Source organism: Peromyscus maniculatus, chromosome 2 (genome assembly GCF_049852395.1).
Source record: "Peromyscus maniculatus bairdii isolate BWxNUB_F1_BW_parent chromosome 2, HU_Pman_BW_mat_3.1, whole genome shotgun sequence".
In the NCBI taxonomy this organism is placed as follows: domain Eukaryota; kingdom Metazoa; phylum Chordata; class Mammalia; order Rodentia; family Cricetidae; genus Peromyscus; species Peromyscus maniculatus.
This window is the reverse complement of record NC_134853.1, coordinates 147,828,066-147,853,940: the sequence shown is the minus strand read 5'-3', so window position 1 is coordinate 147,853,940 and position 25,875 is coordinate 147,828,066. Positions and strand designations below refer to the sequence as shown.

The window sequence follows — 25,875 nt, the reverse complement described above, 5'->3', positions numbered from 1 at the left end:
TATGAAGAAGTAGAAAACTAATTTAGTTTATAGAAGTTATTCTTGTGTAGAGTGAAAATTCAGCAATTTACTATTTTAGGAAATGTATAACCTGATGTTTTGCGGTCTCAATACTAAGGACATGTCAGGAGAGAAGCTTGATATACGATCAATTTTCGTATTTGAAAACAGATCCTTCTCTTTCTACTAGTTTTATATCAAGAATCGTTTTCCGGGTATGTCAGCCTCTCTGGGCTCGCCTTTTCAAATGGTCTGATGGGGACCTACAAAGGTTTCTAAAAGGCTATCCCTGACTAGACTAAGTGATTCGATAAAGAGGGAAATTTTGTGGAAATTTCTTCCATTTGACGTTGCTAAAGTTAAGTACAATAATGTCACATGTACTTATACAGTAATTGTGGGCACGCCTAAGTCCCTCCCTCTCAGCCTTAAACCAATATCCCCACATCTTAGAAATCCAGCCCCTTTGCCCTCGGGAGGCGCCTTTCCCATTGTAAAGTACAATTTTAAAAATTTAAGCTCCCGACTAAAAGAATGATCCGCAGTGAACTGCTGGGGAATCTGGGCGCCCCAGTGCCTGCGGAGGGTGCAGCCGGGTGTGGGCACGGACAGGGGGAGTGGGCGAAGCTGCTGGTTGGTGCCTGAAATCTGTGCGTTGCCCCTTTAATTGTGTCCTCAGCCCTCGGGCGTTTCTGTCCAACGCCCACGTCAGCAAATACCTTTTGTTTCTCCCACGTTGGGGCTACTTGTTTTAGGGCGCACAGCCTCGGCTTCGGAAGGGGGTGCTTCCCCACCGGGAACCGGGAATTGCTCTGCAACGCGTACGAGCGGCCAGAGCTCCGCGGTAAGTGGCTGTGCGGGCGCGGGCGGGCGGAGGGCGGCCGGGGCGTCGGGGCTGCGGGCCCGGCCGGGAGCTTGGAGGAGGGCGGCGGGGGCGCCGGGGTGCACCCCGGGGATGCAACCGTGGCCCGTGCACGGGGCGGAGCAGGGGCGGCCGGGCGCCATTTGCAGCCGGGGGCGCAGAGCAGGGGCTCCGAGGGCCGGCGACGGCCACAAAGGAGGCGCGGGCGGCGGCGGCCCCGGGCGCGGCTGCGGGACAATGGCTGCGCCGTCGCCGCCCGCGCCCGCCCCAGCCAGACCGGGTCGGGCCCCGGGAAAGGCGGGAAGGCTCCGGAGCCTCCTGGCGGCGGCGGTGGGGAGGCGGCGCCACGGAGTCGGGCGTGTCTGCAGCCGTCGGGCGCCGCGGCGGGGGAGGGGCGCGGGGCGCGGGGCGCGGGGCGCGGGGCGCGGGGCGCGGGGCGCGGGGCGCGGGGCGCGGGGCGCGGGGCGCGGGGCGCGGGGCGCGGGGCGCGGGGCGCGGGGCGCGGGGCGCGGGGCGCGGGGCGCTGCAGCCCGGCGTTCTCACTCCGCCCTCCACCCTCTCGCTTTCAATCACGACGCGACGGTTCCGGTCTTAGAACCGAGGGCCGAAGTATGGAACCCCAGCTGGCTCCCGGGAGAATGTCCCAGGCATCTCCCACCTGGCGACACTGTCTGGTTCGGTTCCTTCGCGCTCTGGCGCGCTTACTCGCCCTTGACCGTGCGGTTAGCTGTATTCCACGTCTTTGCGAGACGTGTTTGGAATAGGATTCACACCTAGCGGGCATTCGACCGCACACACCGCTAACCTAGAAGTCTATATTTGCAGGACTTTAGTAAATGGAGTGGTTTCACTTTCATGAATAGTTCACTTAATTTCTTATAAGACAGCTACCTGTGCAGGCTGTTTATTCTGCCTAGCAAAGGAAAGACGGAGTTTCTCCCCTTGGCGGGGGTGGGGGGTGGGGGGTGAGGGGTGGGGGGGGTGGGAGGGAGTGGTGACAACCTCCCACGCCCCCCAGCTCCCAGGAGTCTCTAAGTTCCAAAAACCTTCCCTGATCTTTATCACTTAAATCTTATCTATTTACCCATTTTATTCTTTGTTTTAAACTGGACTCAGGCTAGCCTTGAAATTTTGATTCTCCTACCTCCACCTTAGGGGTTTTGGGGTGAACTAGTCGAATTTCAGTTTGTCTTAACTCTTTCAATGGCATCGTTAATTTTTTAATATTCAGAGAGGTTGATATAAGTTTAATTTTAATTCTCCCTGAATTTTTTTTTTTTTTTTTTTTTTTTTTTTTGCTTTATTGTTTCTTTTTGGAAGACTAGGTCCCTTGTAGCCCACACTGGCCCCAAATCTAGTTTATGATTCTCCTGCAGCCACCTGCCAAGTGCTGGGATTGCCAGCATGGATCTCCACACCTGGTACTGTCCTGTGCATGAACTGAACCCAGGGCTTCATACATGTTACACAGGAAGGAGCTCTACCACTGACCCATATGCCCCACTCTCTCCAAGCCTTCAATCGCTCCCCTACATCTTACCAAAAATGCCAAAGGCCCATAAGATCTATAAGTCTCCAAGGCCTTATAGGAACTGGGCTCACCGAGTGTGTGTGTGTGTGTGTGTGTGTGTGTGTGTGTGTGTGTCTGTCTGTCTGTCTGTCTGTCTGTCTGTCTTGCTGGGTTGAACCCAGGGCCTTGCACATGTTAGGCAAGTGATCTACTGTTGACATACATCTCCAGATCCCTTACTTTTTTTTTCTCTTTGTAGCCCTGGCTGTCCTGGAACTTGCCCTGTAGACCAGGCTGGCCTCAGACTTACAGAGATCCACCTGCTTTTGCCTCCAGAGTGCTGGGATTAAAGGCATGTGCCACTACCACATTTTTAAAGTTAATTTTATTTTGAGATGAGGGTTTTCTGAGTGGCCTAGGGCTACCTTGGACTTGCTTCTTCCTACCTCAGCCGCCCAAGTCATGCATTATAGTCATGCTACATGGTGGCCTGCTCTCTCCACCCTTTCCTTCTCCATATTCCATTCTTTTTTTCCCCCAGTATCAGAGCTTTATTAGGAGGAGGGAGGGAGGGGACAGAAGAGAGCGATCAGGCGTGTAGAAGACAAGTGGAGAGAGAGAGAAGGGGCGGGGAGAGGGAGAGAGAGAGAGAAGGAGGTGGAGGAGGAGAAGGAAGAGAAGCCATATTCCATTCTTACTTGTTCCACATCAGGGCCTTCTCACCTGCAGTTCCCTCTGCCTGGAGAGTACTCTTCTTTCAGATACAAATGACTCTTTCCTACTTTGGACATTACTCAAAAGACATGTCATCTTTTTTTTTTAACATTATTTTTTTTTTAACATTTTAAGATTTATTTATTTATCATGTGTACAGTGTTCTGCCTGCATGTATGCCTGCAGGCCAGAAGAGGGCACCAGATCTCATTACAGATGGTTGTGAGCCACCCATGTGGTTGCTGGGAATTGAACTCAGGACCTCTGGAAGAGCAGCTAGTGCTCTTAGCCACTGAGCCATCTCTCCAGCCCAACATGTCATCTTCTAACTGAGGCTCTTTCTACTATAGCTTTAAGTCTTCTTTTCTTTTTTATGTTTTAAATGGGTGTTTTGCCTGTATGTGTGCCTGTGTACCAAGTGCATGCCTGGTGCCAGATGAGGGTGTTGGATCCCCTTGAATGGGAGTTACAGGTAGTTATGAGCCTCCATGTGGGTGCTGGAGAGCAAACCCAGGTCCTCTGGAAAAACAGTGCTCTTACCCATAGCCAGTCCTCTTAACTGCTGGGTCATATCTCCAGCTCTTCTTAAGTTGTTTTGTTTTTCGAAGCAGGGTTTCTCTGTGTAGACCAGGCTTATCTCGAACACAAAACTGCCTGTCTCTGCCTCCTGAGTGCTGGGATCAAAGGTGTGCACCACCACCACCCAGCAAATGTTCTTATTTATTTTTTAAATTTATTTACTTTTATTTTATGTGCATTGGTGTTTGCCTGCATGTCTGTGTGAGGGTGTCAGATCTTGGAGTTACAGACAGTTGTTAGCTGCCATGTGGGTGCTGGGAATTGAACCTGGGTCCTCTGGAAGAGCAGTCAGTGCTCTTAACCGATGAGCCATCTCTCCAGCACCCCCAGCACATTTATATTTAATTCTAAAGATTTCCTGTCTTAGACCCTGTAGTCCATATGTGCTTCTAAAACAAATTAACTGAGATTGGATAACACACAAAGGAGAAATATTGCTGGGTGGTGGTGGTGCACTCCTTTAATCCCAGCAGAGTCAGGGGGATGTCTGAATTTGAGGCTAGCCTGGTCTACAGAGCAATTTCCGGGACTGCCAGGGCTACAGAGAGAAACCCTGTGTTCGAAAAACAAAACAAGACCCACTTCGCCAAATCCCTTTATTACGATGCTAATCCCCTCCATGAGGGCAGCCCCCCACTCCCACCTGATAACCCCCTAAAAGCTCCTCTTAATTTTCCCTTCTGAGAATTAACTTTCAGCGTGAACTTTGAAGGAGACACATCCTTCTACAGCACAGCTCTTAAGATGGACTTAATTCTAAATCTTCCCAGAATTACAAGTCCTTCATCCTCCAAAGAATACAAGTGCTGTTCAAAGAACACAATTGCTCTTCCAGTTAACTCAAATTTAGGAACTAGGAGTTTTTGCTAAGACCAACACACTAAGGTCTAGATAAGTGGTTCTCAACCTAGGGTCGAGACCCCCACGTGGGCCAATTATTAGACATCCTGTGTGTCAGATATTTACATTACGATTCCTAACAACAGCAAAACTGCAGTTATGAAGTAGCAACAAAAATCATTTTCTGGTTGGGGGTCACACAACCTAAGGAACTGTATTAAAGGGTCGCAGCATCAGGAAGGCTGAGAACCACCACTCTGCGTCAGTGCTGTGTATAGTAGTATCAGGCTTTACTTGCTACCCATATCTTCAGTCTATGTGACTTTTCTTTCTGTTCCAAAGACCTTCAAACCTAATGGTTCCTAAAATATGTAATTGTCTGTTCCAACCACCTTTTAAAAGATCATTGACCTTAATGGGAATTTTGAATTCTGTAATCTTCTTAGGGACTACTATAAATATTTAACTCAGAGATATTCTGGACGTTCCATTGGACTTTTGGATGACTCACTGGAGTTAGTATAGCTAGCTAATACAGCTTGTAAGATCAATCTACTGCAAACATCTGGAAGGCATTATCCATGCCTGTGGCAGAGTCCTGTATGCAGAAAATGCACCCTTCTTGATGCAGGCAGGATACCATTTGTTATTGTAAAGGATGCTAAGTGTTACCAAGTTGTAAGGGAGCCAGTTTCCTGAGCACTTCCTGAAGGGATCTGCACATAGCGGGATACTCTTTTCCAGACCCCGGATTAGGCACAGACCACACACCAAACACCTGTTTTCATAGAGAGATCCTTTATTTATTAGGGAAGGAATCAGGCAGAAAACAGCAGCCAAGGTGTGATCCCGAACCCCCCCCCCCTCAAGACCGGTTTCTCTGTGTAATTTTGGTGCCTGTCCTGGATCTCACTCTGTAGACCAGGATGGCCTCGAACTGACAGAGATCCAAGAGGCCCAAAAGGGGATTTTGATTGCTGGACTTCAATACTTAGATAGTTGGACCTTGGTGATAAGCCTTGGGAATGAGCCTGGCATAATAAAGTGTTCAAGTAAGGGGCTGGAGAGATGGCTCAGCAGCTAAGAGCACTGACTGCGCTTCCAGAGGACCCAGGTTCAATTCCCAGCACCCACATGGCAGCTCACACCTGTCTGTAACTCCATTCAGTTCCAGGTGGTCTGACACCTTCACACAGATATATATGCAGGCAAAACATGAATGCACACAAAATAAAGCAAATTTTAAAAAAAGTGTTCAAGTAATGGAACAGACCTTGGTGGCTAGCTTTAGGCGTGTAATCTATAGTTTACGAGAGGCAAGGGGGAGGGGCAAGGCCTGCCAGCACCAAGCTTGCTGTGCTTGGGCCTGCTAGAGCCCTTCACTTCCTGTCGCTATGTAGTTCAAGAAGAACTTTCTCTTGAAAGCGTTGACTTTTTACTTTATTGAGACATGGTCTTATGTAGCCCAGGTTGGCCTCAAACTTGCTATGTGGGCAGGGATGACCTTGAACTCCAGATCTTTCCGTCTTCATTTCCCAGTACTCCAAGTTTCGTGTGGGGCTTGGGTCAAGCCTGGCTTTGTGCGAGAGTGCTAGACAGCCCTTTACCACCCGACTACCTCATCCTTAGCCTTTTCTGTCCCAGCCTCTTGAGTACTGGGGTTCCTGGCCGAGCACCACACTGGAATTAAACTTTAAGTGGGTTTTCCTGTTCGACCCTCCTCAGGCTGTGTCTTTCCCTGCATTGTTTCAGCTTTCTTTGGGAATGCACCCTGCTTGCCTAAGAGGCATTGTGGGACATTTGCAGAGAGTGTAAGACATGTAAATTGGCTCTGATCCAGCCCTGATTTGGTTCACTTGCTTTGTGTATAATTTTGGAGATTTTCTTTTCTTAAGGATTGATTTATTTTATTTTATATGCATTAGTACTTTGCCTGCATGTGTGTCTGTGTGAGGGAGTTGAATCCCCTGAAACTGGAGTTACATAGTTGTGAGCTGCCATGTGGGGGCTGGGAATTGAACCCGGGTCTTCTGGAAGTGTAGCCAGTGCTCTTAACTGATGAGCCATCTCTCCAGCCCCCAATTTTCTAGTCATTTCTCTTGTGCCTTGGTTTCCTATGGCAGCTGTGAACCTCATGATGTAGATGCTGGGCACCGAGCTTGGGTCCTCTTGAAGAGCAGCAAATGCTTCCTTTCTGTGAGCCATCTCTCCAGCCCTGCCTTATAACTTCCAGACTTGAAAAATGTATTGAAGCCGGGCGGTGGTGGCGCACGCCTTTAATCCCAGCACTCGGGAGGCAGAGCCAGGCGGATCTCTGTGAGTTCGAGGCCAGCCTGGGCTACCAAGTGAGCTCCAGGAAAGGCGCAAAGCTACGCAGAGAAACCCTGTCTCGAAAAAAAAAAAAAACCAAAAAAAAAAGAAAAGAAAAGAAAAGAAAAATGTATTGAAAAATATAATAGTTATTGGAGGCCAGTAAGACGATTCTGAGGATAAAGACACTTGCCATTCCTGATGGCCTGAATTTGATCCCTGGACTCACAGGATGCAGGAGAGAGTCGACTCCCCCCTACATTGTCCTCTCAATGTCAGGTGACCATGGGGTGTGCACATGGGACAACAAAAACACATAATAAGAAGTGACTTTAATTTAAACATTAAAAGAAACACTCGCTGTAAATTTTTATAAATATATATTTTTTTAATCATTATAGCTGGATCACAATTGGAAGCTAGCCTGGGCTCCATAGTAAGATTATTATCCAGCCAGGCGATGGTGGTACACACCTTTAATGCCAGCAGAGGCAGGCAGATCTTTGAGTTCAAGGCCAGCGTGATCTACAGAATGAGTTTCAGGACAGCTAGGGCTGTACAGAGAAACACTGGGGTGGGGTGGACGGGAGCAGCACTATCTGCTCTTTCAAAGGACTCATGTTCAATTCCCAGCACCCACATGGCAGCTCACACCTGTCTGTGACTCCAGTTCCGGGGGATTTGACACCTCACATAGACATACATGCAGGTAAAATACCAATGCACATAAAATAAGATAAAAATAAAAAACAAAAAAAATTACCCCGAAAAACTATTTGACTCCCTTTTCTGGCATCCCCGGGTACTGGGACACACGCGGTGCACAGATATACGAAGGATTTGAAAAGGGGGAAGAGAGTCACTTAAGGTATCTGTTTAAGGTTGATTCTGCCTCAGGCAGATCCATAGGGGGCTAGTGAGCTAGCTCAAGGGTAAAAAGGCCATGCCACCTAGTCTGATGAACTGAGTTCAATCCCGAGAGCCCACAGGATGGAAAGAGAGATCCAAATGCCACCTCTGTCTTCTGATAAAGAAATGAAACACACAAACAAACAGAAAACGAAGAAGCTGTAGCGATTCCTACCTTCAGTTCTGGTGATGTTCCCTGAGCACTAGGTGAATCGCGGGCCAGGAAACAGGAGCAGAGAAGCAAAAGTCATACAAGCTAAAGGAAGGATAAGGGCCAGTTAAGTGGTTGTCGGTGGGGGTGAGGGGTGGGGGACTCTCTTCAGCTTAGCCTCCGAGGATCCTGGACGCGCAGCAGAGGGAGCTGTTACTCTGGCTGCGGCTCTCAGCATGAAGAGTTCCTCCCAGGGGCCTCCACTCAGAGGAAGCTGGGTTCTGGACACAGGCCACGGAAAACTTCTAGGATGAGTCACTGTGAAGCCAAGCTGGGGTTTGTTTAAAGAGGGACAGTATGCGCCCAAGCGAGGCTCGCCCAGGACCAGTGCCTTTTTTCAAGCCAGAATCGAGTATAGAGGCTGGACTCTGATCTTTCTGCTCCCGCCTGTGGAGTGCTAGGATCATAGGCATGTGCCACCAGCCACGTGTGGTGATGCACACTGTTAGTCCAAGTGCTCTGGACACAGGCAGGCAATAATCTCCGTGAGTTCAGGACCACTTGGTCTACATAGTCAGACATAAGGAATAAGGTAGAAATGAGGTGTACAGTTGATATGTAGAGTAGAGCCTGCCTACATAGTTTAATTCTCACCCTCGGATGCCTATAAATATATATGGTAGGACTAGTCAGTTTTGTGTAAGCATTCTGATAGACACAAGAAAGAAGTATGGTAATAAAATTCTGAAATGTTTGCAAGATGGCTCAGGAGTTAAGTTCTCTTCCAGAGAACCTGAGTTCAGTCCCAGCACCCATACTGGGTGGCTCACAACCGTCTGTAACGCCAGCTCCAGGGATCAGACACCCTCTTCTGGCTTCCGTGGGTACTACACATACATTGCATATACCCACAGACACACACAAATACAAATAAATTTAATTTTTAAAAACTTTTTTTTTAAAGATTTATTTATTATGTATACAGCATGTATGACTACAGGCCAGAAGAGGGCACCAGATCCCATTACAGATGGTTGTGAGCCACCATGTGGTTGCTGGGAATTGAACTCAGGACCTCTGGAAGAGCAGTCAGTGCTCTTAACCTCTGAGCCATCTCTCCAACCCAATTTTTAAAAACTTAATTAATCCCAGCACTAGGGAGGCAGAGACAGGTGGATCTCTGTGAGTTCAAGGCCAGCCTGGTCTACAGAGCAAGTTCCAGGATAGCCATGGATAGTGAGACTCTGTCTCAAAAAAAAAAAAAAATCTTTTGTGAGAGAGACAAAAAAGGGGGGTATTGTGCATCCTGAGAAGGCTAGAGGCATTGGATCCCCTGAAGCTGGATATACAGTGGTTCTGAGCTGCTTGGCATGGGTTCTGGGAAAAACTCAACTTGGGCCCTCTGCAAAAGCACAGTAACTTTTTTTTTTCCAAGACAAGGTTTCTCTGTGTAGTCCTGTCTGTCCCAGAACTCACTCTATAGACCAGCTGTCCTCGAACTCAGAGATCCGCTTGCCTGTGCCTCCTGAGTGCTGGGATTAAAGGTGTGCACCACCACCAGTTCTAATATTTTAAGCCGAGAGAAATTTAATAAAGCATTTGGATCCTTACAAAGTCATCAAAAAGGCTTGGATAAGGGGCTTTTAGTTGGGGCTTCAGAAATAATTCCCAGCACAAGACTACCCGAGGAAGGGGCCACCAGGGAGGTCCTCAGGCGCTGAAGTAACATTGCTAACTGCAGTTTGGGGGATCGATAAACTGCTGCCCCTCTACCTCCCCAAACAATGACTCTCCCTTACCTTTTCAGAATTACGGTTGTTGCCAAGCTGTGGTGGCTCAGGCCTTTAATCCCAGCACTCAGGAGGCAGAGGCAGGCGGATCTCTGAGTTCAAGGCCAGCCTGGTCTACAGAGTGAGTTCTAGGACAACCAACTCTACACAGAGAAACCCCTTCTCAAACAACAACAAAACAAGAACTACAACTGTTAACATAATGTCTACATTATGGAGATTAGTACATGCATTGGAGTACTTGTACGTAAAAATTAATAAATGCGCCGGAGAGGTGGCTCAGCGGTTAAGAGCACTAGCTTCTTCTAGAGGTCCTGTGTTCAATTCCCAGCAACCACATGGTGGCTCACAACCATCTATAATGGGATCTGATGCCCTCTTCTGTAATGCAGGCATACGTGCAAATGGAGTACTTCTACATAAAAATAAATGAGATTCGTGATATTTGCATACATGTATAAATCATGTGCTGTCTTGACAGCCATCAAACTTCCACAGACATGTCTGCCAGCATTAACATTCCAGCCCTGGAAAGATGGTTCCTGCCTCATTTCTACCTTGAAACTCTAAGAGAATTGATGTCTTACATGGGGGGGGGGGGGGGCGCGGAGCGGGGGAATCGGCACTAACTGCAAAGGAGTCTGGGAAATGTACTTTTTCGTTTTCCAAAAGGAAGTTCTGAAGGTGTCTGAGTATGTGCTAGGGTGGAACTTGGTGATTGTCCCCCAAAATGACATTTCATCAGCATGTAAAAACTGTGTGGGACACAGACTAGGCTTAGAAATCCATTCTCCCTGATAGCTTGGAATTCACTTTTTTTTTCTTTTTTTTTTTTGGTTTTTCAAGATAGGGTTTCTCTGTGTAGCTTTGCGCCTTTCCTGGAACTCACTTGGTAGTCCAGGCTGGCCTCAAACTCACAGAGATCCGCCTGGCTCTGCCTCCCGAGTGCTGGGATTAAAGGCGTGTGCCGCCGCCGCCGCCGCCGCCGCCGCCGCCGCCGCCGCCGCCACCTGCGGCGCACTCCTCGGCCAGCGAGGAAGAACGACCACCACGCGAGGATTCTTCTCAGATCACACTTTATTGGAGCGCCTCTTGATTAAGGGAGAGCGGGAGGTGAGGGGCCCCGAGGACTAAACTGCAGCTGCTTATATAGGGAATCAGGCAAACGTGCCGTACTGGGATTGGGTCCCGCCAGAAGGCAAGCACGGGGAGCCACGGGATAGGCTGAGGACATAAGGCCAATTACCATACTTGTGCATCATAGCCAAATATGGAGTTGTTTACAGCTAGGCTACCAGGAAGCCAGCGCCATCTTTGAATAGCGGCTCCCTACATCTCCCCCCTCTTTATTAATTAAGCAGCAGGAGAGAGTATAGGTCTGATTTCTGCAACACAAGTATTTCATCCAATCAGGTCCCCACCTCATGATGTGTTGACCGATCGAGGATGAGTTAACTGTGCATAATTGCCTGCATACCTTCCCGAGTGCAATGGACCAACCAGTCCCTGGGGTGCAAAGGCTATGCATGTAACAATTGTCCACATACCTTCCCAAGTGCAATGGACTAACCAGTCCTAAGGGTGCAAAGGCTATGTGAACCCATATGCAGTCAGACTTGCTCTCCTTGAAGGAAGAAAAATGTCCTACACTTCAAGTGCAGTGCACGAGCCTGACATCCTGTGCTCAATGCAAGTATGTGAAAGCTGTCCACATACCTTCCCGAGTGCAATGGACTGCCAGTCCCAGGGGTGCAAAGTTTATGTGGATATTAGTTGTTCTTTAAGGCAGAAAGCCAGATCTGGGGGGAGGAGCCACACTCCAAAGCGGCTAATGCTTGAGTGATAATGACCTTGTCCTTTTTTGTACGTGCTCGCAAACGGTAGACCAACCACAGACAAAACACGCATCCTCCAAGGCAGCATGCCAAAAATATACCCTACCCCCACCCATTCTAAACAGGGAAAAGGTAGAAGCGATCTAGGAGGACAGTCCCTCTGCCATGCTGAGGTCCACTCGAGTGGAGTTGATGGTCACCACCGCCACTCTCAGTTTCTCCAAGGTCTCTTCAAATTCTCCAGACCAATTTCCTATAAGATAACTAGACAATTGTTTAGACAAATTCGCTGCTCGGGAACCATTCTGAAACTGCACACTAGTGACACAAACCAGGCATTCTCCACTCACAGCCCAATTGGGCCAGCTGCCAAAGGATGTCAACTTGTTCTTGTACCAAGTCAATGCACTGGTTAAGCCACCATAAGGCCACCTTTCAACTGTGCATTTAGGGAAGTAGAGGTACGAAGGATAGTTTGGAGCCATCAACTCCTTCCACCTGAAGAGGCTGAAATGGCCAAGCCTGCATCTCTGGAGACAGGGACCAGCTGCAGCAGTTTGAACCTCCACTGCAAAGGTGATGCCTAGCACCTGGCCCCCAGCCAGCACAAGGATTCCCCATAACCTCTCTGAGAATGATTAGAATAACAAGTAATGTGTGAACACCATAATTCCCTCCTTGGAGCATAATTAAAGGAGCTACGTCAGAGCAGCTAGCATCCATTCGTGCAGCTCGTGTGGTCGCAAGGACTGCTGCCGCTAGGCCAGCATTACTTAACGGTCCCCCAATTTCCCGACAGGCTTTTAGCCAAGCTTCTAATCCCTTTCCTTTCCACGGGGTAATAGCTCTATGACATTCTTTTGTGCTTTGCTCATATACTAATTGTTGAACCAGAGGCATAGCTGTTTCTACATCACCAAATATCTTTCCTGCTGCCTCCATCATTCTAGCTACGAAATCTGAAAAAGGTTCATTCGGGCCCTGAATGATCTTAGTCAAATTCCCTGAAACTTCTCCTTTATTTGGTAATGATTTCCAAGCTTTAGAATAAATCTCATTTATCTGTTGATAAACTTCAATAGGATATGCCGTCTGATTTACAGTCCATTGTCCTTGACCCAGTAGCATGTCAGCCGTCCACTGTGGTCGATTATTCTGAAGATTAATTCTAGCTTGTACCTGGGCTCTATCTCTAACTATAGATTTGAAATCCAGATACTGTCCTGTAGTTAAACATGCTCTAGCTATTTCGAACCAATCTGTTGGAGTCATAGCCTGAGTAGTGAGCCTAGTCAATAATGTTAAGGTATAACTGGCTGTTACTCCATAGGCTCGAGCAGCCTCAACCAGGTCTTTTAATTGTTTATAAGGCACAGGTTCATGATATCTGTTGTTTGTTTGCGGATCTTCAAAGACTGGAAACGCAGATGCTAGCCGCGCCCAGGTGTCTCTCCTGATAAAATGACAACCTCCACCTGTTTGCAGATACAAAGGTGGTGCCGGGGGTGGATGTGGTCCCGAAGGCGCCGTTGGTTCCACATTCACCCCAGCAGAAACATCATAAGGAGGAGGCCGCCGCCACCCATATCTCTCTTCCTCATATTCAGCTGCAGCTTTCTCTAAATTTTCCTCCTCATCTGAATCTAATTCATTATCAGATAAATCAAGTTTTGCAAATTCCTCTAATACTGGATAAAAAGGGTTCCCTTTCTTTTCTGAATTTCCTTCCTTCTCTGGCTTATTTTCTTTATTTTCCTTTTCTTTATTTTCTTTCTTCTTTTTAGGCCTACTTAAGTTCTCCCCTTTAAAGTCTGATTCTGATAGACTATCCTGGTGCTTGCTTAATGCTTTGCGTCCCTCTCTAATAATCATAAGAAGGACCACGAAAGCAAACACAAACGGATTAATCCCGGCAATCAGCATACCTGGCGAACTTACCGACGTCACCGCTCCGTGTGTTGAGTTCTGAATCCTCTTCGACCCCTCACCTGGTGTCCGAAGTTTCCTTCCCGGGTTTCGGCACCAGTTGGTGTCTGAAGTTACCTTTCCCGGGTTGCGGCACCAGTTGTGGCGCGCTCCTCGACCAGCGAGGAAGAACGACCACCACGCGAGGATTCTTCTCAGATCACACTTTATTGGAGCGCTTCTTGATTAAGGGAGAGCGGGAGGTGAGGGGGCCCGAGGACTAAACTGCAGCTGCTTATATAGGGAATCAGGCAAACGTGCCGTACTGGGATTGGGTCCCGCCAGAATGCTAGCACGGGGAGCCACGGGATAGGCTGAGGACATGAGGCCAATTACCATACTCGTGCATCATAGCCAAATATGGAGTTGTTTACAGCTAGGCTACCAGGAAGCCAGCGCCATCTTTGAATAGCGGCTCCCTACAACCACCCGGCCGGAATTCACTTTTGCTGGCCACAGCATAGACCAAGATTGTGCCCCTAAGTCGCCGTGGTGAGCCGGAAAGCTGTCAGAGTAAGCACTCCACCTGGGTCCCCTAGCTCCTTAGGATTGGGGAACAGATGAGCTTTCGCTATGGCAAGAATCTTTCCCCCCTCAGACTCCTGGTTTTCCTGTGCATGATTGCATGTGCCTGTGATTCTAATACTGTGAGGCTGAGGCAGGAGGATCAGAAATTTGAAGCACATCTGGGCTTCATAATAACTCAACAAACAAGCAGTAAAACCAGTTGTTCCTCCAACTTCTGAGTTTTAGTCACAATTTCTAACCTGCTACTTTAGTTGCCAATGTTTCCTAAACTTCTTTTGTAGCCAGTTTATTATTTCTTTCAGGCAGACTGTCCTTGGACTCACCAAATAGCCAAGGCTAGCCTTGAACCCCTGATCCTCCTGTTACCACACCCCAAGTGCTGGGATTCAGGAGTGTTCTACTACATCCTGCAAATGTTAGTTCATTTAGAAAGGGATCCAAAACATCAAAGCTATCTTTTGTTGTTGTTGTTGTTGTTGTTTTAGAATTCGATTTTATTTATTTTTATACAGTGTTCTGCCAGCACACAAGAAGAGGGCACCAGATCTCATTATAGATGGTTGTGAACCACCATGTGGTTGCTAGGAATTGAACTCAGGACCTCTGGAAGAGCAACCAGTGCTCTTAACCTCTGAGCCATCTCTCCAGCCCTTGATTTGTTTTTTAAGACAGGGTTTCTCTGTGTAGCCCTGGCTGTCCTGGAACTCAATCTGTAGTCCAGGCTGGCCTTGAACTCAAGGAGATTTTCCTGCCTCTGCCTCCAAATGCTGGGATCAAAGGCATGCACCACCATCCCCACTGGCCAAAGCTATTTTTTAAAACTAATGCTCTGTGCCCAATGACCTATTTTTACATGCTGAACACTGGTGCCTAATATATAAATAATTCAGTATCCTACCAGATACTTCTCTTATTACAAAAGTTCATTCTGAGTATCCATCCTTTCTCTCCACAGACACAACTTTCGTGAACTCTTTGACTTGGAGTGTTTCCTCTTTGCCCTTCAACAGTCTTCCGGTTTCAAGACTAGCACCTGTACATTTCCAGGTATGAGGAAACCATTTTTTGGTGCTGAAGGTTGGCCGTGGGTGTTCTGCCACTGAGCTCCACCCTAGCCACAAGTGAAAAGCTTAATTCTTTTACCTCATTCATGTAAATATTAATTCTATATTTAACAAAATACAGTTTCTATTATTTTTGGTGTATAGGTGTTTTGCCTGCATGCATGTCCATGTACTGCATGCATGTAGAGGCCAGAAGAGGACCTTGAATCCCTTGGAACTAAAGTTACGGATGGTTGTGAGCCACCATGTGGGTACTAGGAATTGAACTCAGGTCCTCTGGAAAAGCAGTCAGTGCTCTTAACCTCTGAGCCATCTCTCCAGCCTCCAGAGTTTTAATTGATATTATACCTCATTTAAAAACATATATAGCCAGGTGGTAGGGGTGATGGTGGTGGTGGAGGTGGCGGCGGTGGTGGAGGTGGCGGCGGTGGTGGAGGTGGCGGCGGTAGCGGTGGCGGCGGCAGTGCATGCCTTAGCCTCAACACTCAGGAGGTGGAGGCAGGCAGACCTCTGAGTTAGAGGCCAGCCTGGTCTACAGAGTAAGTGCCAGGACAGCCAGGGCTACACAGAGAAACCCAGTCTCCAAAACCCAAAACATATATAAAAAGCACAATTTTCCAGCTATGCACTTTATATGTTGTAGAATACATTTACTGTGTTCAAACTCCCTGTATGAAGCACTCAGCTTTCTGATCTTGGTCAGTTGTCTCTGTTCGAGTACTGCTGATTTTCGTCTTGTGTACATTTCTGCACGTTTGTGAATGAGCGTGGGCATGTGGTGGTCAGAGGACAACGTGGGTGTTGGTCCTGAACTGCCCCCTTGTTTGAGTCAGGGTCTCTTGTTTGCTGCTTCTGTATGCCAGGCTAGCGGGCCCTCAAGTTTCTGGGGTGTCTCCTGTCCTTGTTTCCTATCTCACCAAGGCAGCACCCAGATTGTCCCTGGGGAAGTTGGGATCCCCTTTGCATCCTTAGTCTCCTTAATAGAATGGTTTTAAAATGGGTTCAGAAGGAAACTTGAGGGCCATTTTATTAAAACTGGAAAGAAAAACAATAGAGCAGGCAAGCTGTCAATCCTGGCAGCCGTCAGGAGGAGGAAAATGGAGAGGCGAAGGAGAGAAAGACTGATAGGCCTTTTTGAGTTAAGGTCCAAGAAAGCTGGCATGTTCACAGGAATGCACGTCAACAAGCAGCTACATCGTGGAAGAGAAGCGAGTGCTTCAGAGAAAGAAATGAGAAATCCCAGAGTGGTGGAGAAAGGTGCTTAGGTTTTGGGCCAGTATTCAAAAGGAAAAGGTAGGTAGGTAGATAGATGGATAGATGGATAGATGGATAGACAGACAGACAGACAGACAGACAGACAGACAGGAGCTATACAGGCAGGCTTGACAGTGCTGTGTGGTGGACGCTCCTCAATCCACTCCATCAGAGAGTGGCTTCTGGGAGGGGTAAGCCCATGATCTCATTAAGGGATAATCATCCCTCCCATCTGCTTTGCATGTCTTCTGGTGAATCTGCTTTCCTGAGGAATGATCTCTCCTAGCCAGGTAATGAATAGTGCAGCTGGATTAACCCTCCGGGGGCAGACCATAGCAATGGTATTCCAGTCTTTAGAGTGTGTAGAACGCCATATTCCCACCAAAGCCACTCCTATCTCATTCTTTCGACTAGAAGCAAAGAGTTTTCCCTTAATGGGTCTCAAAACCCTGATAGCTTCATTTTTTCATACAGCTTTTTAAATCCTAAGAAGGGACAAACTGATGTTAGCCTTTGACACATTACCAAGGGGCCCAAGGCTCATAAGGGAGAAGCCTGTCCCCAGTGACCTCTGGTCACGACACAACCAAGAACATTGTACACTTCTCCTATCCCTAAACCGCTTGACCAATTTTTATCTCTTGTTCTCATCAGGATTACAGGTGAGATTTATGTAGGTTCTGGGGGTTAGAAAATAGGTCCTCATACTTCTGTGGCCAAGCCTCCAACATACTGTCAAAATTTTAACATAACGTTTTCTCATTCATTCTTTGAGAATTTCATGCATGTATACAATGTATTTTGGTCCTATCACTGCCCGTTCCCCACCTCCAGCTTCCCCTTCCACCACACACTTCCCCAGCCTGTCCCCTCCCAACTTCATGGCCTCCTTCTCCATCCCCCCGCCCCCACTTCTTCATAACCCACTGAGTCACATGAGTGTGTGGTCATTCACTGGATAATAGACAACCTACCTGTGGTCACAATCTCAAAGAAAGATGGCTTTCCCTGCCCCAGGAGCCAACAACTGTCAATGGATTCTCAGTAAAGATTGGGGCTCATCCACACTTGAGGTTTTTGTTTTGTTTTTTTGAGACAGGGTTTCTCTGTGTAGCTTTGTGCCTCTCCTGGATCTCACTCTGTAGACCAGGCTAGCCTCGAACACACAGAGATCTGCCTGGCTCTGCCTCCCGAGTGCTGGGATTAAAGGCGTGCGCCACCACCGCCCGGCTCCATGCTTGAGTTTTAACCAGCCCGATTCTGTGCTTTTCTTGTTCGGGCTACCACAGCTGCCGTGAGTTCAGGAGTCCATCAGCCATTTCACGGCCAGAGACAGCCTTTCCCTGCACTCTTCTCTCCTTTTCCACTGAACCTCGGGGGTCGGGTTGGTGAGATGTGCCGTTTTGGGCTGAGCACTCACTATTTCTTATTCTAATCACTTTGACTAGTTAGGAGTCTCTGCATTAACTGTTGCCCACCACAGAAACGCTCCCTACGCCAGGCTCGATGGTACGCACGCCTTCAATCCCAGCACTCAGAGGCACAGGCAGGTGGATCCATGTGATCCAGGGCCACACAGGGAGACCCTGTCTTGGGGGGTTGTGTGGGAAGAGTGTTCAGATCTATGCTTAGGAATTTAGGCCAGAGATAAACATTTGAAACCTAACAGTGGAATTGAAGCAGACAGCACAGGGAATAATTTAGTACCCTGGGACTCCACTTTTTTTTTTCTTTGCTTTTTAAGACAGAGTTTCTGTGTATAGCCTTGACTGTCCTGGAACTCACTTTGTAGACCAGGCTGGCCTTAAACTCAGAGATCCACTTGCCTCTGCTTCTTGATTGCTGGGATTAAAGGCATGTTACACAACCACCCAGCCAACCCCTCATCTAACAATGCAGCTGGTAACCTAGGACCTTCACCCTGCATCCATCTGCAGAGCTGCGCTTACACCCCACTCTAAACCATAGAACGGGCTCTTTAGACAGCTGCGTCAGTCTTCTGATGATTGGGTGAAAGCCCTCATGCATAACAGAAAATTGATCTGCCACTAAGCTACACCCCAGCCACTTTCTTACTTTCTTTTTGAGGCATTCTCTCACTGAGTTTCCCAGGCTCGCTTACAATATACAAAAAAGGTGCTCCTTCCCCAGAAGGGTGCTGAAAATTCCTCTTAGTCACAGTCCAATTTAAAGGAACTAGGCAGCATTTCCCAGGTGTGAGCTTGAAAGCTAAGATGTCTGTAGAGACAGAGCAAAAGTTATGTAGATTGCATGTAAAAGTGAATGCAAACTCCACTGCTGCTTTTATATTTGCTTTGTGTTTTTGCTCTTATTTTATTGGTGCTGGAGACTGAACCAGAGAACTCTCCCATGGTGATATGTACCTGTAGGCGGATATTTTCTGTCTGGCCTGTCAGCTCCCAAATAACCACACAGAGACTTTTTATTAATTATGAAGGCAGAGCTGATAGCTTATGCTTGTTCTTTTTTTTGTGTTTTATTTTTTTCAAGATAGAGTTTCTCTGTGTAGCTTTGGTGCCTTTCCTGTTAGGCTTGTTCTTAACTAGCTCTTCTAACTTAAATTAACCCATATTTTTATTAATCTACATTCTTTTACTTCTGTCCCATTTTGTGTGTCCAACTCATTCTGTGTCTGTCTGGCTTCTGTGCCCTTCTTCTTCCCAGCATTCTCTCTGCCCCCAAAATCCGGCCTAGCTATTGGCCGTTTAGCTCTTTATTAAACCAGTCACAGTGACATATCTTACACAGTGTAAAGGAGTATTCCACAACATGTACCACTGAGCTATACAGCTTCAGCCCTACTGCTTCTCCTCTCCTCTCCTGTGTATATGTATGTGTACATGCATGTATGAGTGTATATACATGTGTGTGCATGTGGTATAGGGGCCAGGGGTTGATATCAAATGTTTTCCTCAATCACTTTCCATACTATTATTGTTGTTGTTATTATTTTGAGACAGGGTCTTGCTATGTAGTCTTGGCTGGCCTGGAACACTTTATGTGGATTGGGCTGGCCTTGAACTTACAAAGCTTTGCCTGCCTCTTCCTCCCAAGTGCTGGGATTACAGGCATGTACCACTAAGTTGGTCCCCATCTTATTTTTGAGATAGAGTCTTACTGACCTTAGAGCTTGAACCCAACAAACCCCAGGAATCCCTGTCTCTTCCTCCCCAGTGCTGGAATTACAGGCTCATGATGCTGTGATGGGCTTTCCTTCCTTCCATCCCTCCCTTCCTTCCTTTTCGTATTCAGTGTTGGAGACCGACCACAGAGCCTTGTGTGTGGTAGGCAAGGACTCTACCACTGAGTTATATAGCCCCCACCCCCATTGCCCTTGATTTCAAGACCTGAGTGTCACAGTTTTGGAAAAAAGATGGGGTTATATATTGCTCAGTTCTCTGTCTATCTATCTATCTATCTATCTATCTATCTATCTATCTATCTATCTATCTATCTATCTACAGTGCTTTTTAATGCACACGACATCCTATTGGCTAGCACCCAGTTTTTCAGGATATTCTCTCTCAGATGGGATCATAATGGCATCTGTCTCATTGGGGTTTCTTCCACACTCTGTCAGAAGTTCTGGCATTTTAACGTATTTGGAAATAATATCCCGAGTCCCAGATTGTAGTCAAGGGGTGAAATACATTTTAGAGTCACTCGCATGTGCTCCTGCTGAAACTGTAAATCCAGAATGTGGTAACTGCATCCGAGACAATGACTTTAGCCTCTTTTGTTGTTGTTGTTGGTTTGTTTTTTGAGACAGGGTTTCTCTGTGTAGCCCTGACTGTCTTGCAACTCGCTCTGTAGCCCAGGCTGGCCTCGAACTTACAGAGATCCACCTGGCTCTACCTCCTGAGTCCTGGGATTAAAGGCGTGCTCCATCAATGCCTGACTGAATCCAGCTATTTAAACAGTATATTCCTTAGAAGTCATTACCAAATCTATTCCTAGGCTTGTGGCCAGGTCATTTAGTAAAATCTGATGCTCTCTTTGTTTCCTTCTGTACTGGTTTAGAATTTAGCCCCTTGTATGATGTTCTGTGGCTGTGATTGTGGTCCAGTATCCCTGGAGTGGTGAGAAAGGCCTGTGGAAGCTAGCTAGGCATCCCCTTGCAGGGGAGCAGTCCAGGTCAGGAACCACAGAGCTGTTTAGAAAGGTGGGTTAGGAATGGCAGCCCACCCCTTGTCTTAGTCTATCCGAGCATTCTTATCCAAGTCACCACACTCCACCCCTGCCACACAGGCCTGTAGTCATAACGTAGAGCAAAATGCATTCAGTCCAACTCCAGAAGGACTGTAGTCTTTCAGTCTCAATACTGTTTCAAATTCCAAAGTCGCTACTGAGACTCAAGGCAATCTCTTAACTGTAACCCAGGGTAAACACAAAAGCAGATCACATACTTCCAGCACACAACAGCACAGAATATGCATTACCATTCCAAAGGGAGGAAAGGGAGCATAGTGAGGAAATGCTGGACCAGAGCCAGTCTGAAACCTAGCAGGGCAAACTCCAAATTTTGCATCTCCATGTCTGAGGTTAAAGATCTCAGATCTCCAGTTCTTTTCAGCTTTGTTGACTGTGACACACTTCTCTCACTTGGGCTGGTTCCACACCCCATCTGCAATTTCTCTTGGCAGGAATCCCATGACTCTGGCATCTCCAACATCTTGGGGTCTCCAAGGCAATCCAGGCTTTACCTTCACAGTTTCATACAGTGGCCTTTCTGGTTCTTCATGCAGAGACACCCCTGATACATGCTGGCCTCGGTGGCTTTCCTTAGTCATAGAGGGAGATTCCACAGGCCCTTTCTTCTAACCTTGACTCGAAAGCCAGAACTACGTGGCCAACACTGCCAAGTTCTGCTGCTTGCTGGGGCTGGAGCCTGGCTCCTTTGTTCAAATCCGTTTTCACCACCTTTCTGTTTCTGATGACTGCCTTCACTGCTTAGGCTTTCCTTTAATTCTTTGGAACCTTAGCCAGGCGGGGTCTTGCCCTGAAGTCAACAATCCCATTATTCCATTTAGCATCCGGCTTTTCTTTTGGTTTTTTGAGACAGGGTTTCTCTGTGCAGCCCTGGCTGTCCTGGAACTTGCTCTGTAGACCAGGCTGGCCTTGAACTCACAGAGATCCACCTGCCTCTGTCTCCTGGGTGCTGAGATTAAAGGCATGCGCCACCACCACCTGGCAGCATCAGACTTTTCTTTAAACTTTTTATTTCTTTGAGCACTGGACCGAGTCATGACACTTCCTGGAACTCTTTTTCTCCCCAAACTGTACATTTTTGTGATCTAGCTTCCTCATTTTCATTATAAATCTAAATAAGAGTGATACTAATAACCACACAACAAAGTCAGTACTAGGCTATCTTGAAATCTCTGCCATAATCCAAATCTCTCCAATTTAGCTCAGGCACATTTTTAGGACAAGGGCAAGAAGTAGTCACATTCTTTGCCAAAATATCACAAGAATGGGCTCTAGGCCACTTGCTAATACTCTTCCCCCTCTGAAACTTCTTGAGCTAGCCGTTATAATTTATATTGCTCTCAGCACCACTGTCTTCCATGCTCCTACTGGTGTGGCCCATCAAGCCCTCCTTAAAGCAGTCACCTGCTTTCCTAACCCAAAATCCCACAGTCCACATTCTGCCAACAAGTAGCACAGTCAGGCTGTCACAGCAATACCCCACTCCTGGTACCAATTTCTGTCTTAGTCACTGTTCTCCATTGCTGGGAAGAGACACTCTGACTAAGACAACTTCTATAGAGAAAGCATTTAATTTCTTACAGTTTCAGCGGTTTAGTACCTTATCATCTTGGTGGGGAGCATGGTAACACTCATGTGCTGGGGCAATAGTTGAGAGCCATATCCTGATTCACAGGCAGAGACAGACAGACAGACAGACAACACTTGGCCTGGTGTGGGCTTTTGAAACCTTAGAGCCCACCCCCAGTGACACACTTCCTCCAACAAGGCCATACCTCCCAATCCTTCTAATTCTTTTCAAATAGTGCCACTCCCTTATGACTAAACATTCCAATATATGGGCCTATGGGGGACATTGTTATTCAAATCGCTATGCCTCTATATCTCAGAAAAAGAGAAGAACTAGAAATCATGACAGCTCCTATAGTCTAGCACTCCAGAGGCCAAGGCAGAAGGAGCCTAAGTTTGAGGCCAACCTGCGCTCTCTGGACCATGGGTGGAAGGGAGAAAGGTAACAATCTCAATGAGGAAAGACCTGCTTTCTGGATGTGTGGGGAACTCAAGGGACTTTAGAGGTACGAGGTTCTCAGATGGCCTGAATCTGTCCCAAAGTTCTCATTCCAAGCGTCAAGGTCCTTCTTCATAATTAATTGATGCTTATTACAGAAGAAATTTGGTCAAGGTAAAATAACTTTTCCATGGTAACTTTGCAATCCAGGTGTCCTCGGTGTCTGGCTCTCGCTGTCTCCACCTCTGGCTGTATGAGGAGGTTCTCTTAGGATGATCGTTAGTTCTCTGCCTCCCTGAGAGTCTAAGGCCTGGAGCCTGTTCTTTCCCCTCTTAGGCGCTCCCGGGCAGTAGAGCAGCTAGCCTCCCAGAATCCCCTTGGTCTGCATCATCATGGCTCCTGCAGGGAGACCTTCAGTGTATATACAGATGCAGCTAATAAGCTCAGCAGTGACACTCGGCTCCATACTTCACCTTTTCATTGGCATTGAAGCCGTGAGTTTATTCCAGCTCAAACAGTTGGCCAATGAACCCCCAAATTCTATTGTGGAAGGTTTATTTCCTGGGGTCTCAACTGAGATGATATACTAAGAATCCTATACAAAAAAACCCAGAAGCGATTCTGTATGTTCCAGACAGATGATTTACTCCAGAGACATAGAGAGTATGTGTACCCCATTATTCCATTTAGTGTCAGGCTTTTCTTTTCTTTTGGTTTTTCAAGACAGGGTTTCTCTGTGTAGTGCTGGGAGTCCTGGGATTCAAACTGTAGACCAAGCTGACCTTGAACTCACAAAGATTCGCATGCCTCTGCCTTCTAAGTACTGGAGTTAAAGGTGTGTGGAACCACCAGCAGCCAACTTTACTTTTAATGTTCAGCATCTTCCTGATCCCCAATTGCCCCTCGTTAGAGCCTGTTTAAATTACTTGCACATAGTGACCAGTGGCAACCCTTACCAACACAGATACTCACCTTCAACTTTTACAAACTGCCTGGAAAACAATTTTTACTGAAACTTAAGCAAACCAAACTTACCCTTATGGAAAAATTAACCTAAAAATGTTCATTTTAATTTTATGTTTGATTGCGGTACCTGAGGAGGCCAGAAGAAGGCAGCAGATTTTCTGGAACTGGAGCTACATACAGTTGTGATACTCTATGTGGATGTGGGGTACTGAACCTAGCTCCTCTGCAAGAGCATCAAGTGCACCTAACTAACTTCGAGTCATCACACTGGCCCAATATTAACTTTTTAAAAGTGGCTACAGAGATGGCTCAGAGATTAAAGGCTCTTGCTCCGATTGTTGAGAACCCAGGTTCAATTTCCATCGCTCCCATGGGATCTTACAACTATGTGTACATCCAGCCCCAGGGGATCCAACTCCCTCTATGGCCTCAACAGGCACACATAGAAATGCAGGCAAGCCAGGCGGTGGTGGTGCACGCCTTTAGTCCCAGGTGGATCTCTGTGAGTTCGAGGCCAGCCTGGTCTACAGAGTGAGTGGCTCCCAAAGCTACAGAGGGAAACCCTGTCTTGAAAACAAACAAACAAAAACAAAGTAGAAGCTGAAGAGTACAAAACTCCTAGACCAAACATCATTCCTTCCCCTCCCTTCCCTTTCTTGTAACCTTTATTCAGTATTTTTCCACCACCCCCCTTATTTTCATTGCCAGATATGACAAGAAATTATTTCAGTCAACTGTTATAAAATCATTTATTTATGGTTATAGCCCCCTTTACCACTCACCCTAAACTGTCTCATTTTATATGCTTTTTTTGAGACAGGGTTTCTCTGTGTAGCTTTGCGCCTTTCCTGGAACTCACTCTGTAGCCCAGGCTGGCCTTGAACTCCTGGAGATCCTCCTGTCTCTGCCTCTCAAGTGCTGGGATTAAAGGCATGTTCCACTGCCCGGCCCGTTTTTGTTTTTATTTTTATTTTATTTATTTATGATGTATTTACTTATCAGGTATACAGCAGGCCAGAAGGGGGCACCAGATCTCATTACAGATGTTTGTGAGCCACCATGTGGTTGCTGGGAATTGAACTCAGGGCCTCTGGAACAACAGTCAGTGCTCTTAACCTCTGAGCCATCTCTCCAGCCCCATTTTTTTGTTTTTAAATAGGCCCTGGCCAAGCCTGAGTGGGTAGGGCAAGGTGAAGAGAGGTGACAGGGTAGAGCTTAGAGGCCAGGGAGGAGGACGCTACAAACCACAGTAGGAATGAGCTGCTCTCATAGGCAGCGCATGGTAGTGCACGCCTGGAATCCCTGCACGTGGGAGGCTGAGTGTCGTCCGTCGTGATGACACTGTCAGGTCCATTGCAACAGTAACATGTCAGCTACACGGTTGTTTTCATCCGTTTGCTTCTGTGGTCTTTGTGCGCCAGTCACGCTTCCACAGCCTGCTTTTCATGTTCGAGCGCTGAACTTTGACAAGTAGTTTCCAGTCAACATGTAGTGACTACTGTGGCTGAATCAGAAATAAAGGAGATGATGCTAGAAATATAACCTGTTCCTGGGATCTTCCCTCTTCCAGAGAACAGATGCCCTCCTGTCACACTGAAATAGTTCCTTTACTGCTGCGGTGTACAGATGTGTGACAGCTGTTTGGATGGAACTCTGTGCTGCAGTTACCTCTGTGAGCCCTTACATAGGGCAAGCTTGGAATCTACAATATTAAAACTCCCGTCTGTGAGTTCCAGCGTCACCCTCACATCCTCTGCATGGAAAACAAGTCTTATAGCCACTGTCTAGGCTGTCAACTTGACACAGACTAGAGTTACCCAGGAAGAGGGACCCTCGGGATGCTTTCTTGATTAATGATTGATTTGGAGGAACAAGCTGGCTGTGGGCAGCGCCATTCTGGGCAGGTGGGCCTAGGTTGTATGAGGAAGGTCACTGAACAAGCCGTGGGAAGCACACTATTGGGAAGTGTTCCTTCATAGCCTCTGCCCTGGCTTCCCTCAGTGACGGACTGATGGAGACTTACAAACCCTTGCCTTCCCAAATGGAAAACAAAGTCCCTGTTAATAGAAACTGCTATGGGGATGTTAATAAGCATTGACAGGCACTCTTCAAGGGCAAGCCTGGACTCTCCACCTTCTATCCTGTTTCAAGTCAAACCTCTGGTCCTTTGTCTTCACACTGATTTTTCCATAACTTTATTGTTTCATCACTGATAGTAAAGTACACAGCATTTTCTGGAGGGAACAGTTGTTATTGTGTATTTCTAAAGTTGTAAAGTAGAAAATTCTAGTTCATGGCTCTGGTATTTTCTTGTATTTGTCTTTTGGAGACATGGTCTTGCTGTGTAGCCCAGGGTAGCC

The 25,875-nt window shown here is 47.2% G+C and overlaps 1 protein-coding gene across 3 annotated transcripts in view; it reads left to right on the top strand.

Moving 5' to 3' along the window:
• Positions 1-707: 707 nt before the first annotated feature.
• The window catches only part of Zbtb8a (zinc finger and BTB domain containing 8A), a 34,873-nt gene continuing 9,705 nt past the window's right edge, over positions 708-25,875 (top strand). For 2 of the 3 annotated variants that reach the window (XM_042271932.2, XM_076565134.1), the window contains exons 1-2: positions 708-844; positions 14,949-15,040. The gene's annotated coding sequence lies outside the window, so the exon portion shown is untranslated. Of the gene's footprint in view, positions 845-13,859; positions 13,979-14,948; positions 15,041-25,875 lie in introns of those variants that run through there. The other variant, XM_042271933.2, reaches the window with a different exon arrangement.